This window comes from Rhinopithecus bieti, unplaced genomic scaffold (assembly GCF_001698545.2).
Source record: "Rhinopithecus bieti isolate Rb0 unplaced genomic scaffold, ASM169854v2 scaffold_13112, whole genome shotgun sequence".
Taxonomy (NCBI): Eukaryota; Metazoa; Chordata; class Mammalia; order Primates; family Cercopithecidae; genus Rhinopithecus; species Rhinopithecus bieti.
Window position 1 is genome coordinate 2389291 of NW_016807891.1, and position 13327 is coordinate 2402617.

A 13327-nucleotide genomic window follows, 5' to 3' on the forward strand; every position below is an offset into this window, starting at 1 on the left:
AGTTGCAGTGAGCTGAGATCACACCACTGCACTCCAGCCTGGCAATAGAGCAAGACTCTGTTTCACAACAAACAAACAAAAACAAAACACTAATCCCATTCATGAGGACTCCATCCTCATGAGCTAATCACCTCCTAAAGGCTGCACTTCCAAACACACTCATCTTGGCGATTAGGTTTCAACACACAAGTTTGGGGAAGACACAAACATTCAGTCTGATCATTCTGTCCCAGCTTGAGACTGCAGCCAACAGGACAGTGTGAGGGCACACTGAGTGGCAGACCTCCATCTAAAAAGATGTCTAGGGAGCTCTAGCAGACACTAGGAGCAGCAGGTAACTCTAGGCCCCCAGGTTCCTGATTATCAGCCTGGGGTACTGCTCTGGTTCTTACATCTGAGTAGCCAATCAGAGGATTGGGGCAGGCTTTTAGAACTGCCAACCAGCCCCATCCTCTGAACTCTGTCAGTGAGGCCAGCAACTGCCATTCCAGGCAGGCAGCTGAGTTGAGGAGTGAAGCCACTTCAGGGGTAGGGAGGGGGACCCCTCTATATAAGTATGGGAAGCTAATTGTCTTGGATGAAGACAAAGTCTTGACAACTTCCAATGGACAGAATCCTTGACAGACTTTCTTAGGTTGCCATGAGGACAGGATTGGCCCCAAAGTTGGGTATCTGACTTAACTCAATCCTGTGGACTGAGTTATCATCTAAGAAACTAATTACAAATAAAGGCAACCATCCAGATCTTTCTAATGGAGCCCATTCGATGAGCTGTTGGTACTCCCCCCACCCTACACATGCATGGGAAGACTTCATATAGTATCTACTGTGACACTCTTAGGGATTTGAAGCAGGGATTTAAGACAGGTTTACTGTGTTGGGTCCACCATCACCAGCTCAAAGGCATTTTCCTGCTAGTTACAACATGTGGTCTAAAATAGTGTTAAGTTTCTTACCTTCTTCCAAATGGCAGAGTGGAGAAAGGAAGCAAATAAAAATCAACTACAGACTCTTTCCCTCCAGCATCTTTTAACCCTGTCACGTTCTGAAGGGTCAGTGCCTTCTGACTTTCACGGTTATGGTCCATCTCAGGCGAATGGGCACAGGCGAGGAGAAGGCATACCTGAGCTGCATCTGCACCAGGAAAAGCAGAAGGAGGAAGGGCTCAGGATGGATTTCATCCTTCACACCCCAGTTGGGCCAAATCAGGAGTCTGTGACATGTTTCAGAGCAATTTTCCCAGCTTGTCCATGTACGAATCATTTTGGCAAACAGCCAGATTTTTACCTCCTAATTCAAAAAAATACTTCCTAATTTAAAAAAATACCTAAAGAATAGTTTGATGCATTACTTCCCATGATCACCTGAGCAACCCTTGCAGCAATTCTCTCAGCAGAATCCTTGTCCTTCACACTGTGCATTTCATCTGCTCTGTTTCCTGTGGAGGATAAGAATTTTTAATCCAAAGCAGCAGAAAGAGCTTTGTCCAAGTCACAGCCTCAGGAGTAAAACGAAGGGTACCCGGCGATGCCATGGGATGATAGAATGCAACTGCCTTTGATCCCAGCACTCTTGCTGTGTGCCCAATTTGTACAATGAGCCAGAGTCTCTCAACAGTAAAGATTAGTGGAAGCAGATAGCTCTGCCAGCTTCCTAGATGCTCTCCTACTGCCTTTTTCTCCAGGGAGGATGTTTCCTCACCTGCCTACCGGCACCTCCCCACCATCCCACCATCTCTGAAACATGTGAGAGCGTCGACTCTCACTGTGGTGCCAACCAAGCACTATCACCACAGAGCAGCATGACTGTTAACCGCCTGAACACGGTGCACCACCGAGGCCACCAATGCTGCTGCCCAGAATTCAAAAATATGGACTCAGGGCCTCCAGCCTCCCTGGTTTGTTTTCGCATACAAGAAGCTGGGACAGAGGGAGAAGGATGGAGCTGCATCCTCTGAACTCGGTCAAGGAGGCCAGCAACGGCAGGGGAGCTGAACTGAGGAGTGAGGTGTCCCAAGTTGAGGGAGCCCCACCTTAAAGGGGCCGGGGTTCCCTCTAAGTATGAGTATGAGAAACTAATCGTCTTGGATGAAGACAACTCCCAGTGGAAAGAGTTCTGGATTGGGTTTCTTGGGTTGCCATGGGGGATAGATTGGTCCCAAAGCTGGAAGTTTGACTTAACACCATCATGTGGATTGACTAACCACCTAAGACACCACATGGCTGCAAATCCAGGCGACCATCTGGATCCTTCTGAACAAGTGTTGTCATAACCCGACACTGGAGAAAATAATCTTGTCCTGTGTTGCTGCACTGGGACAGGCTCTTGGGAGCGTGCAGCCAGATCCCCAGACTCTGCCCCATGCGCCTTTGCCCCGCTGGCTTGCTCTGTATCCTTTCATAGTAATGAACCATGCTGTGAGGATAGCACCGCATGATGAGGGCTGTGAGCTCTCCTGGGAAAATCACCAACACTGGGGGTGGTCTTCAGGACCCTTGACACAAGCCCCAGGGCCAACAACTTCAAAAAAATCCACAAACTGAAAGCCACCGTAAAGGAGAAAGTGCCAGGCTCCAGGAGCCTTCCCTACACAGACTCTGGGGTAATTCAAGCTCACTCCCCACAGGGCTTTGGGGCAGACAGACCCCATTCTGCCCTGTGGTGTCCACAGAGTCCCTGATGAGCTGAACACCAAATGCTCGGAGGCCCCGGCCACAGGGATCAGTGTCCATCAGCACCCTGGTCCATTCAGGGCGGACGCTCTGACCAACGGGTGGGGTGAGAAGCCTTAAAAGCAGCACACCTCAGGCCAGGGCAGGCCACACCCCCACACCCTGACACAGCCTCAGGACTTGGAACCTCCGCTTTTCCAATACCCAACATGAAGGAAAAGCCTGCCCTCTGTCTGCCCGTTCTGTGTTTTCTTAGATTCTGCATGTCTGTTTGACATCCACAAGGCCAACTGTTGGCCAAAGAGATTCCCTCCTGCTACGAGGCAGCTTGGTGGGCTCCACTGTATTAGTCCTTCATGTTGCTGCAAAGAAATACCTGAGACTGGGTAATTTATAAAGAAAAGAGGTTTCTTTGGCTCACAGCTCTGCAGGCTGCACAGGAAGCATGGCACCAACATCTGCATCTGGTGAGGCCTTGGGAAGCTTCCACTCACGGCAGGAGGCAAAGGGGGAGCAGGCACCTCATCTGGCGAAAGAAGGAGCCCGAGAGAGGGAGGAGGTGCCAGCTCTTTAAACAACCAGAACTTGTGTGAACTCATAGTGGGAACTCATTACCATGAGGACAGCAGCAACCACTGCAGAGGCATCAGCCCTCATGACCCAAACACCTCCCAGCAGGCCCACCTCCAGCATATTTGGAGGGGACATTTTTGGAGGCGGCCACATTGCAACATATTTGGAGGGGACAAAACATCCCAACCCTATGACCCCCCCACCTCCATATCTGACACATCCAGCAACACTCCCCGTACCCAAGTCATTCCAGGGCCAGGAAGCAGGCAACTAGAGCCCCGCAACAGCCCGAAGCCCACCGAATGATTGGTGCTGGCAGATGCTAAGCTGCTCACCTCCCTGCAGAGGACACCCCCTATGCGGGCTGAGGCCTGACCCCTCCCTGGCCCCCGCCTCCTGTCTCCTGGCCACCCTGACACGCCCGCTAGAGAAGAGGGCTACTGTGTAAGGGCAAATCAGAGCAACCTGGGGACCAAGTTGCTGCTTCGTTCCCCAGCACCAATGCGGAGGCCTCGTGGGAAGGGTAGCCATGGAGCCAGCCCAGCCTGGAAGACACAAAGCGAGTCCCACCTGTCCGGACCCGCTGGTACCTCCACCTGCAGGATGTGAAATCACAGCAAAAAGGAGACAAAGATTATTTCAAAGAGTGGAGAGAGAGAGAGGGCCTGGCGTGGCGGCTCACACCTGTAATCCCGCACTTTGGGAGGCCAAGGTGGGCAGATCATGAGGTCAGGAGTTCGAGAACAGTCTGGCTGACATGGTGAAACCTTGTCTAAAGATACAAAAAATCAGTCAGGCGTGGTGGTGCACGTCTGTCATCCCAGCCACTCGGGAGGCTGAGGCAGGAGAATCGATTGAACCCGGGAGGCAGGGATGCAGTGAGTCGAGATGGTGTCATTGCAATCCAGACTGGGCGACAGGGCAAGACTTCTCTCAAAAAAATTAAAAAAAGAGTGGAGAGAGAGAAAAGACAGTTTTGTGTTCTTTTGCACTGATAAAATAAGAAATATTTATTCTCCGCCAATGTAGGTTTTGAGTGTCTACTTATAGGTCATTCACCAAAATTGCTGTTCTCTTAATACAGCCATAAACCTAACAACCAAAATAAGCCAGCTCCCAGGACCCATGGCTGGCTAGTTGGCCGCCCACTCCCAGCCTCTCCCATGTCCGGGAGGGATCCTCCTTGTCACCAGGCATGACCCTGGCTTCCGGGACTCACTCGCTCCACCCCACACAGCGCACTGGTTCCCTGAGGGAGAAGTGGTCTCGGGGTGGGGATCCTGTAGAGTTCAGTGGTTGTTTTGCCCCCAGGGCTTCCGAGGCAGGTGTTTGGGACATTTCCCTGAGGCCCTCATGGCACCCAGCTGCTCCTCTGCATCTGCCCTGGACTCCAGCCTCCAGGGTCAGTCAGAGCCTCAGTCACCTCCTCAGCCCTTGGCGGTGACAGGGAAATGTCTGCTGGCGGTGAGCCAGGGGCCCTCCAGCAAGTCAGTGCCCAGGCAGCCAGACAGAGAGTGCCAGGGAGGGGAGAAGGAGGGAGGGAGCATCAGAGGAGCAGGAGGTCCTAAAGGCTGCGGGCTTGGAGGGTAAGGAGAGGCATCGGCAAAGCACCAGGCAGTTTGCAAAGTGCCCTGCGCCAAGGCCTGCATCTGGGCCCCACTGCTCCAGGCAGTAAGTCTCATTCTCCACCCAGGCAGAGGTCACAGAATGCCACTGCCTCAGCTCACAAGCTCATCGGGGAGTGAGACGGAAACTGGACCCAGGACCCTGCATAGGCGGCTCTCTGCTCCTGTTTCCATTCCTGAGATTTTGAGGCTGAGCCACGGGCAGATTCCAGGGAAGAACAGACCAGCATCCTCAGGGGGCCCAGCCCCTCCACTCATCAAGCTCATGTCCCCCTCCCAGCACATTGGGGACCCTAATGGCAAAGCAGGCACCAATCCCCCTGCCCACACCAGAATGTGGCCGCAGAACTTGGTGCAAGTTCTGTTGGGTGAGTACAAGTCTGATTTCAGCAATTCTAGCAGCCCCTCTGTGGGAACCGATAGACTCCCCTGGGGAGCAGGAGGGACCCCAAGATTCCCAAGGTGCAGCATCTGTAGCTTCAACCTCATTGTCACTGTTAAAATTCTACAGGTTTTTCTTTTTTTCAATAGAGTGAAAAATTGCAGCCTCATGTCCCTGGGCCTTTTTTAAACCTGAACACCTGGGGCTTTAAAAAATATTAATTCACAGTCTACCTTTGCCGGGGCTCCCCTCCTTCATGGAGTGACGTGCTGCCGGCTGCAGCAGGGAGGCTGGCAGGGTGGTTGGACCACAGAGAAACTCTGCAAGGCTGAGGCAACAGCGCCCCCTTCTTCTCGAGGGTGAGACTGCGCAGCACAGCCAGAACTCCAAGGGCCTGCACCCAAGTACCAGGAAACTGGACCCAGGACCCTGCATAGGCGGGAGGGAGCCCTCAGCCAGACTCCACGTGGAGGGGGTGAGGGGCACAACATGCCCACCCCAGACCCTGGGTCACCGTGCAGTGTTCCCTGCTGTGCAGGAGTGGATGGAGGCCTGGCTCACCTGAGAGGCAAGACAGACTCATCAGTAAGCGCCCCATCCAGGAACTTAAGAACTGAAATGAAACAGAACGTTGGCAATCATCTATCTCATTGTGGCTCCAAGGTGCCTTTCTCCTGTGCTGATGAGCTAGCAGGCACTTTTTAAAAATCAAAGAGGGGCCGGGAATGGTGGCTCACGGCACTTTGGGAAGCTGAGGAAGGAGGGTTACTTGAGCCCAAGAGTTTGAGACTACCCTGGGCAACATGGCAAAACCCCGTCTCTACAAAAAATAATAATAATAATTAACTGGGCATGGTGGAACATGCCAGTAGTCCCAGCTACTCTGGAGGCTGAGATGAGAAGATTGCTTGAGACCATGAGTATGAGGTTGCCATGAGCTGTGATCACACCACTGCACTCCAGACAAAGCAAGCCTGTCTTTTAAAAAAAAAAAAAAATCAAAGAAAATCATCCAAGATGGCAACACTTGAGTGACTTATGTTACAATTAAATGAAGGACCTTACCAATGTATTAAATTCTATTACAGACAGTGCTTGACTTAATGATTTTTCAACTTTATGATGGTGTGGAAACTGTATGTGTTTAGGAGAAACCATACTTAAGAGTACCCATACGACCATTCTGTTTTTATTTCAGTAAAGCACACACTATGTGAGATTGTGTACCCATTAATCAACCTCTCTTCATCCCCCTACTCCCAATCCTTCCCAGCCCGTGGTAACACCAGTCTACTCTCTATCTTCAGAAGATCCACTTTAGCTCCCACGTACGAGAACACACAATATTTACCTTTCTGCGTGGCTTGTTTCACTTAACATAATGGCCTCCAGTTCTATCTGTGTTGCAATTGGCTGAAGAGTATTCCACTGTGTATTCATACCACATTTTCTGTATCCATTCATCCACTGATGGCCGCTTAGGTTGATTCCACATCTTGGCTATTGTCAATAGTGCTGCAACAAACATGGAGTGCAGATGTCTCTTCAATAATTTTTTCTTTTGGATATATGCCCAATAGTGAGATTTCTGGATCACATGGTAGTTCTAGATCAGCAGGGACACTAAAGTTTACAACAGTCTATTGTATATTTCAAAACAGAATAATTCCAATATTTTTAGCATAAAGAAATATTTAAGGCGACAGATCTCTCAGTTACTCTGATTTGACCTGTATACATTATATGAACATATTAAACTATCACATGTACTAAAATATGTACATATATTACATCAATTTTAACATTAATAGAATCGGCTTGTGTTCGATGATTTTGCCCGACTGTATGCTAATATAAGTGCTCTAAGCACATGTAAGATAGACATTCGGTAAGTTAGGTGTATTAAACGCATTTTTGACTTACAATGGGTTTACTGAGACCTAACCATAAGTCAAAGAGCATCTGTAGGTACCTAGATTTCAATTTTCCTTAATAAAGGAAACTTGAGTCTTAACTCTCTTTCCTGCTGCCTTTTTCAAGGTCAAATATTGTCCTTATTCACTAAAGCTCTGCTATTTGCTTGCTACTGACTTTCTTTGGCATGGAATCACAGAAGCACAGAGAAGCATGACTGCCTGTCCACAAGCCAATGAAACATCATCAAGCAATTTCTACATGCCTGGCAGTGGTGGTCCCATGAGGAACAGACATCCACGCTCACAATTTATTGAGTAAGGAAGATAAATTTGAAAAGTTAAATAATGACCCAAGAGAAACATGTTCATATAATGAATAGGTAATTAACTGACAGATACGGGAGCCAACACTAGGGAAGAGAAAAGAGTCCTCGAGGCTCTCCGGGATGCAGAGCCGCACTGCACGTGGAAGGGGTGGCTACCAGAGCAGGTGGACAGAGGTGGAGGAGGAGGGAGTTACTCGGAGGACAGATGGTCCCCATTCACAGAGGACACTGGGAACAACAGGCAGGGGGCTGTCCAGTCCCTGGGGACATACAAGGGGAGACAAGCGTCAGCGCCTCCCTACATGTAGGCACGACCCCTTCTGTGCCAGACTAGCCTTGGGTCTTTGATCACTTTGAACAAGCTAGAAATTCAGGACACGTAGAGGGGGAGACCAGACGAGAAATGTCCCAGCCGCCCTTTGTTCTGCACCCAAAACAGTGTTAAGCAGCACATGGACCTTATCCATGTGGTGTCACCTTTGGCCAGAGGATGTCTCCTTATCAAAGGGTCAAGCACTGTGGATCCCGTCCTGCCATTGCCTTTGAAAAAGAGTTCTGGGGCCCCCACCAGAAGGATCCATGCTCTGCCCAGTTCTGAAGTCCCGTTCCGGGCAGGATCGTGGCCATCCCTATCCGTGCTTTGGTGCATGTCTCACGTGACAGGTCCTGTCCATGAGTGATGGTGAAAAAAATTTTGTGAGTGAGGCCACCAGCATTTTAAAAAATTAAATAGAACACGAAAGACAAGAGTGACTGTAGCAAGGGAGGTCATGACTTGATAAACACGAACAGTTACACAGTGGCAAAGTAAGATGAGCTCCTCTGGCAAGGCAGCCCTGGCCACGTGAACAGCGATAGCTCCCAACCTGGCCAGACCCGCCTGGTGCTCAGAGTTCTCCGGTGTGCAGGCTCCCTCCTGACCATTTCAGAGTCTCTGGAGGTGAGCCCCGGCATCCATGGCTCCTGGAAGAGGTGGCACCCAGGTCTCAGCACTTCCTTCTTAAAAGCAGGGCCCTGACGTGTGCCTCCACGCGTTGACCACAAGAAACAGCCATTGTGCACTAGGGGCTGTCCTGGGCCATGGGGGTACACTGGCCGAAGAGGACTAAAGGATCAATGGTCCCCTGGGCGAAATGGGTGCGGCTGGTGAGGTGAGTGGGAGCAGGCCTGGGTGCGGCTCAGGGAGGGAGCTTTTGGGTCCTGGAAGCACAGCCCCGGGTGCAGTTGGTGAGTGTGGCCTACAGGTGGGCACCGAGGGGCTCCTGCAAGGATAGTTTCAGGTCTGTTGAATCCAACAGCAAAACACTGTGGGCTTTTATTCTGTGTATTTTCAGATTTTTTCTTTTTCATTTTTCTTTGGTCATTCATTTTTGCCACATTTTACATAACTACTGATACATGACTGAATATTAAAAAATAGTAACAAGCCACTCAGGACAGATCAATTGAGAGGCAAGCATTCCGAGGGCAGAATGTCTCGGAAGACCTCAAATACCAGGTCCAGGGGCCAAGATTTCCACCCGCAGGGGAGCCACAGCATGCAGCAGGCATCTGTGCACAGCCAGTCCAGCCATGCTGCCCTGAGGCTATGTCTGCAGGCTGAGCTGTAAGCTCACCCGATGCCTGTCTGTGACAAAGACTCTGGTAACAAAGTGGTGAAACCAGCACCCAGGTGGGGCCAGCATTCCCAAGGGTGCAGAGAAGGGACTCCCCTGAGATCTCCAGCCTGTGCCTTAGCTGGATTAGGACAAATGACCTGAGTGGAGCAGGCTCCCTTCCTGTTTCCTGACGGGCCCATTCCGCGGTACACAGCAACCAGGGTGGGAGTTGCAGGGCTCCGGGGTAAGCTCCCGACTCCAGGTATGGGATCCAGGGCTCTGATCAGTCCAGCAGGCATCTATGCAAGCCGCAGGACACCCTCCTCAACCCCTGCCCAAAAGAGTTGAGAAAATAAAAATGAAAATAAGAGTGGGAAAGAGTGGGTGGTTTCCTGGCTTAAAGATGTGTGCCATGGAAAGTGAGGGGTTCCACAGGGCATCCCCCAAAATCTGGGAGAAGGGAAAGGGAGTGGAGCAGAAATTCAAGCAATGAAGCGATATCCCCTTTTTCCTCCCTACCAGACTGCTTTAACCAGAACCACCCATATGGAGTTTCACATGAGATTTTGTTTGAAATATGTGTTTCCTGTATACATCAGTTAAAACTGTATTCAGCTGAGAGCCCCGAATATCAGTGGCATAAACAGATGTGGGTGTCTTCTTCATGCAAATGTTATATATGAACACATAAAGAAGGCCCAAAGCCTCAGGACTCCAGGTCCTTTCCAGCTTCCTGCTCTGTCAGCCTTACTACACAGCTAGCCGCTTCATGATTACCACATGGCTGCTGTGTCACCAGGCATTGCATTTGAATTCCAGCCAGAATAGAAGGAGGGAAGCAAAGTACTTTCTCCCAGAAAAGTTTCATTCCAAAGGAAAGCACTCTGTTGCGACCACCCCTAGCTGCAAGGATGTTATAAAAGTTATCTTTTCAGCTGTGCACCCTGCTGTCTAAACAAAGTTGAGCCAGATAAAATACAGGACACCCAGTTAAACTGCCCATGCAATATTTGGAACATCACCAAAAAAGTATTCATTGTCTACTTAAATTCAAATTTAACTTGGAGTTTTGCGTTTTCATTTTCTAAACCTGGCAATCCTGCAAGTAATAAAGGAAGATGGATATTGGGTAAGTAACTAGCAGTATCTACCTACCATGCTACCCTAAAATAGTAACCAGAACGTCAAATGACAGAATTTATTAAATTCTGTCACTACTTTTTCTTTCAAAATGTTCGAAGCTCCAGAGCAAGAATCTTAAATACCAAATAAGCAACATTATAAACTCAAAGGCAAGAAAAAGGGGAAAGGAAAACAGGAAGCCATGTATTACAATATTTTCCCTTTTTGCCTGTCATTAAAAATGAGTTCCTCCTGCCACTCCCCTTTAAATTGACAGGCTTGGTTCCTTGCGCCGGGCCTACCAGGTCTAATTACATGAGTTGATGCAGCCCAAATGCTCACATCGGGCCTGGTGTGGCTCCAGGTGCTTTATGTGTGTTTACTCGTTTAGTCTGTACAACGGCCCATTGCGGGGCTGAGGAAACTGGAGCACAGGAGTTGAGTGACATGCCCAGGGACACACAGCCAGGAAGCAGCAGAAGCGAGACTTGAAGCTGGTGACCGTCCATGGAGATCCATCTTCCCTTTTGCTCTGTGAACTGCCTGCTCACTGGTCCCCTTCCGGAGAAGGCTGCCTCTCTTATGCTCGACTATTGATGATGATGACTTTTCTTTCACATTTGGGGACACCGAGAGGGAAATACCTATTTTCTAGCAGAAATAACTGCCGAGCGGCAAGATTGGAAGGGGAGGCAAAGGCAAGATCCTGGAAAGCTTTTTAAATCAAATTAAAGATTTGGGGTTTGATTTCCCAAAACAGAGGAGCTGTACTGATTATGTTAGCTGCTTTCAGTGGACACTTGAACCAGCAAGAAAAAGCCTGAAGCACAGAGTGAGACTGTTACTCCCTTCTCCCCTGCCTTGCCAAACCCTTCCAGGGCTCTGCGCACCCCAGCTCCTAACTCCAGCCGTTTGGCCCTAGGCCCAGGCTCTCCGCTGGCAGGATCCTATAAACATTGGCCACAAAAAGTCCAACTGGAAGCCTCCCACGTTTCATGAGCCCACGGAGTTCCACCATAACCATTTCAACACAGAGGGCCAGGCTGGTGATGCCGCTACGTCCCTGAAAGACTCCCACAGACGTGAGCCACACGGGTACAAGACACATCTTCGGAACTTGGTGGGACTCAATCATAGCGTAAGCACCCGTCTTCTGCGTAAACTCACAGCAATTTCTCTAGATGTAGTCAGACAACAAAAAGGGGCCACAGGCCTTTGCCAAGAGCAGCGGCTTGGGAGCCAGGCCCAGCACGCTCTCAGGGGCCTGGCGGATGTGCCACATGACCTTTAGAAGCCCTTCCCATCACAGGACTTCAGTGTCTCATTTTTGGGGCTGAGCTGCTCTAGCTGATTGTTAAGATTCCTCCCAACTTGAAAATTCCAACAGTGACATGGCAGGACGTGCGGAGGCTTCCTGTCTGTTGAGGAGACCTGGATTCGGTCACAGCCACCTGCATCCATTACCACAAACCTCGCTCAGGACTTGATGAAATACAAGCAGGAATGACAGGAATCTGCCTCGAGTCACATACCTCTCAACCAAGTGTGAGTGACCCCACAGCACCTATGACAACCTGAGTATTGGCCGAGCTCCAAGCGTCCCATCTCAAGAGGCCTGGTCAGAGGGCGCCATATCCACACTGGCAGGAAGGAACCCTGGGCAAGCTCACCCCACAGCCACGTGGCTTCCTAGGAGACAGGGACTCGACCTCCCAGTGCGACTGGTCCACACCCCCTTCCTTTACCTAAGAATCCCATGAAAATCCTTGGTTTCTTGCCTTTGCCTGGAACTCACTCCAAGACCTCTGAAGTCCTTAGCTGGTCCTTCTCTAGGATCAAGTCATGGGGTAAGTAAGACTCACCATGAATGACACCAGGCAGTTTACCCTTGCAACCCAGGGCTGGCGGGACCCCACCCTCCCAAGCTACCCCTCCCACACAGGCCCTGGAGACACAATGCAGGCAACGTATTTTGGGGCCATTCTTAAACAACAGGCGTAGCCCCCGGCATGGTGTCTGGGATGTGTGTGTGTTTAACAGGAGCCACTGTCCATTCTAGGCAATTACCTTGGACCAAAGGTAGTCAGAGTCACCTAAGGATTGGCAAGAACCTCACAAGTTAGACAGCAAGAGGATAATGACACACCCCTGACAAGTTCTCAAGGCTTAGGGCATCACAGCTGACCCAGTCACAATGAAACCATGTCTGGATTACAAATGTCGCCACCTCCCCTGCGTACGGTTCATGCCCAGGCCGAGGCACACTGGGCACAGCATTTACAGAGATCTCTGAGTATCTCACAGGGTAAAGAGGTGGCACTCGAGACCCCAGACAAATCAAAAGGAATGTACAAAAGCTGGTCATGAGGGGGTTACCTGTTACCACGAAATCCAGCGCATGGGGTCCCGAGATGACATGGTGGGCTTACTGATGTTCACGCAGTGGGCTGGACAGGTTCACGCTGCCCCCAGAAAGCCCTTACCTTCCAGTACTCCCAGCTTCCAAGGAGAGCGGGACCCAAATTTGACACCTCAGATGCCTCTGTGGGGCCTCAGGCTCCCGTGGCTGCTCCAGTGGCTGTTCCTGGAAGCCTCCTCAAGACAGCTCTCCTGCAGGCACCAGTGGCTCAGTAGGCAGCATCACCACCCACGGGCAAACCCGGGGCAGGCCGAGAGTGCCTCCCCACAACACCCACCAGTCCCGCCTCCAACACAGAGGCTAACTCAGCCACATCTCCCCACTCCAGTGCCCTGTACCTCAGCACTGTCGTGGGCTCCTCCTCCAGACGCCCCTGGCTATAAGCCCTCCAGCTCCCTCGGAGGCCCAGCTCAGCTCCTGCCAGCCCCACCCTGGCCACGGCAGCTCATGCAGAACCTACACAGGGCTCCGCCCCCTGGAAAGGCTTTCGAGTCCCAGCCAGCTGCCTGCCATCTTCCCCACAGCACCACTAGGCAGTGCTGTCAGCAGCTTCTGCACCCTCTCAGGAACCAGGTGCCAAGAGGACAGGGCTACTCTGTTCTCCAGGTGGAAGGAATGTGTTTTACCCACAACACCCACCTTGACAACCGGAAGAACTCTAGAGTTGATGGTTCTAGAACATGCACTCAAGGGG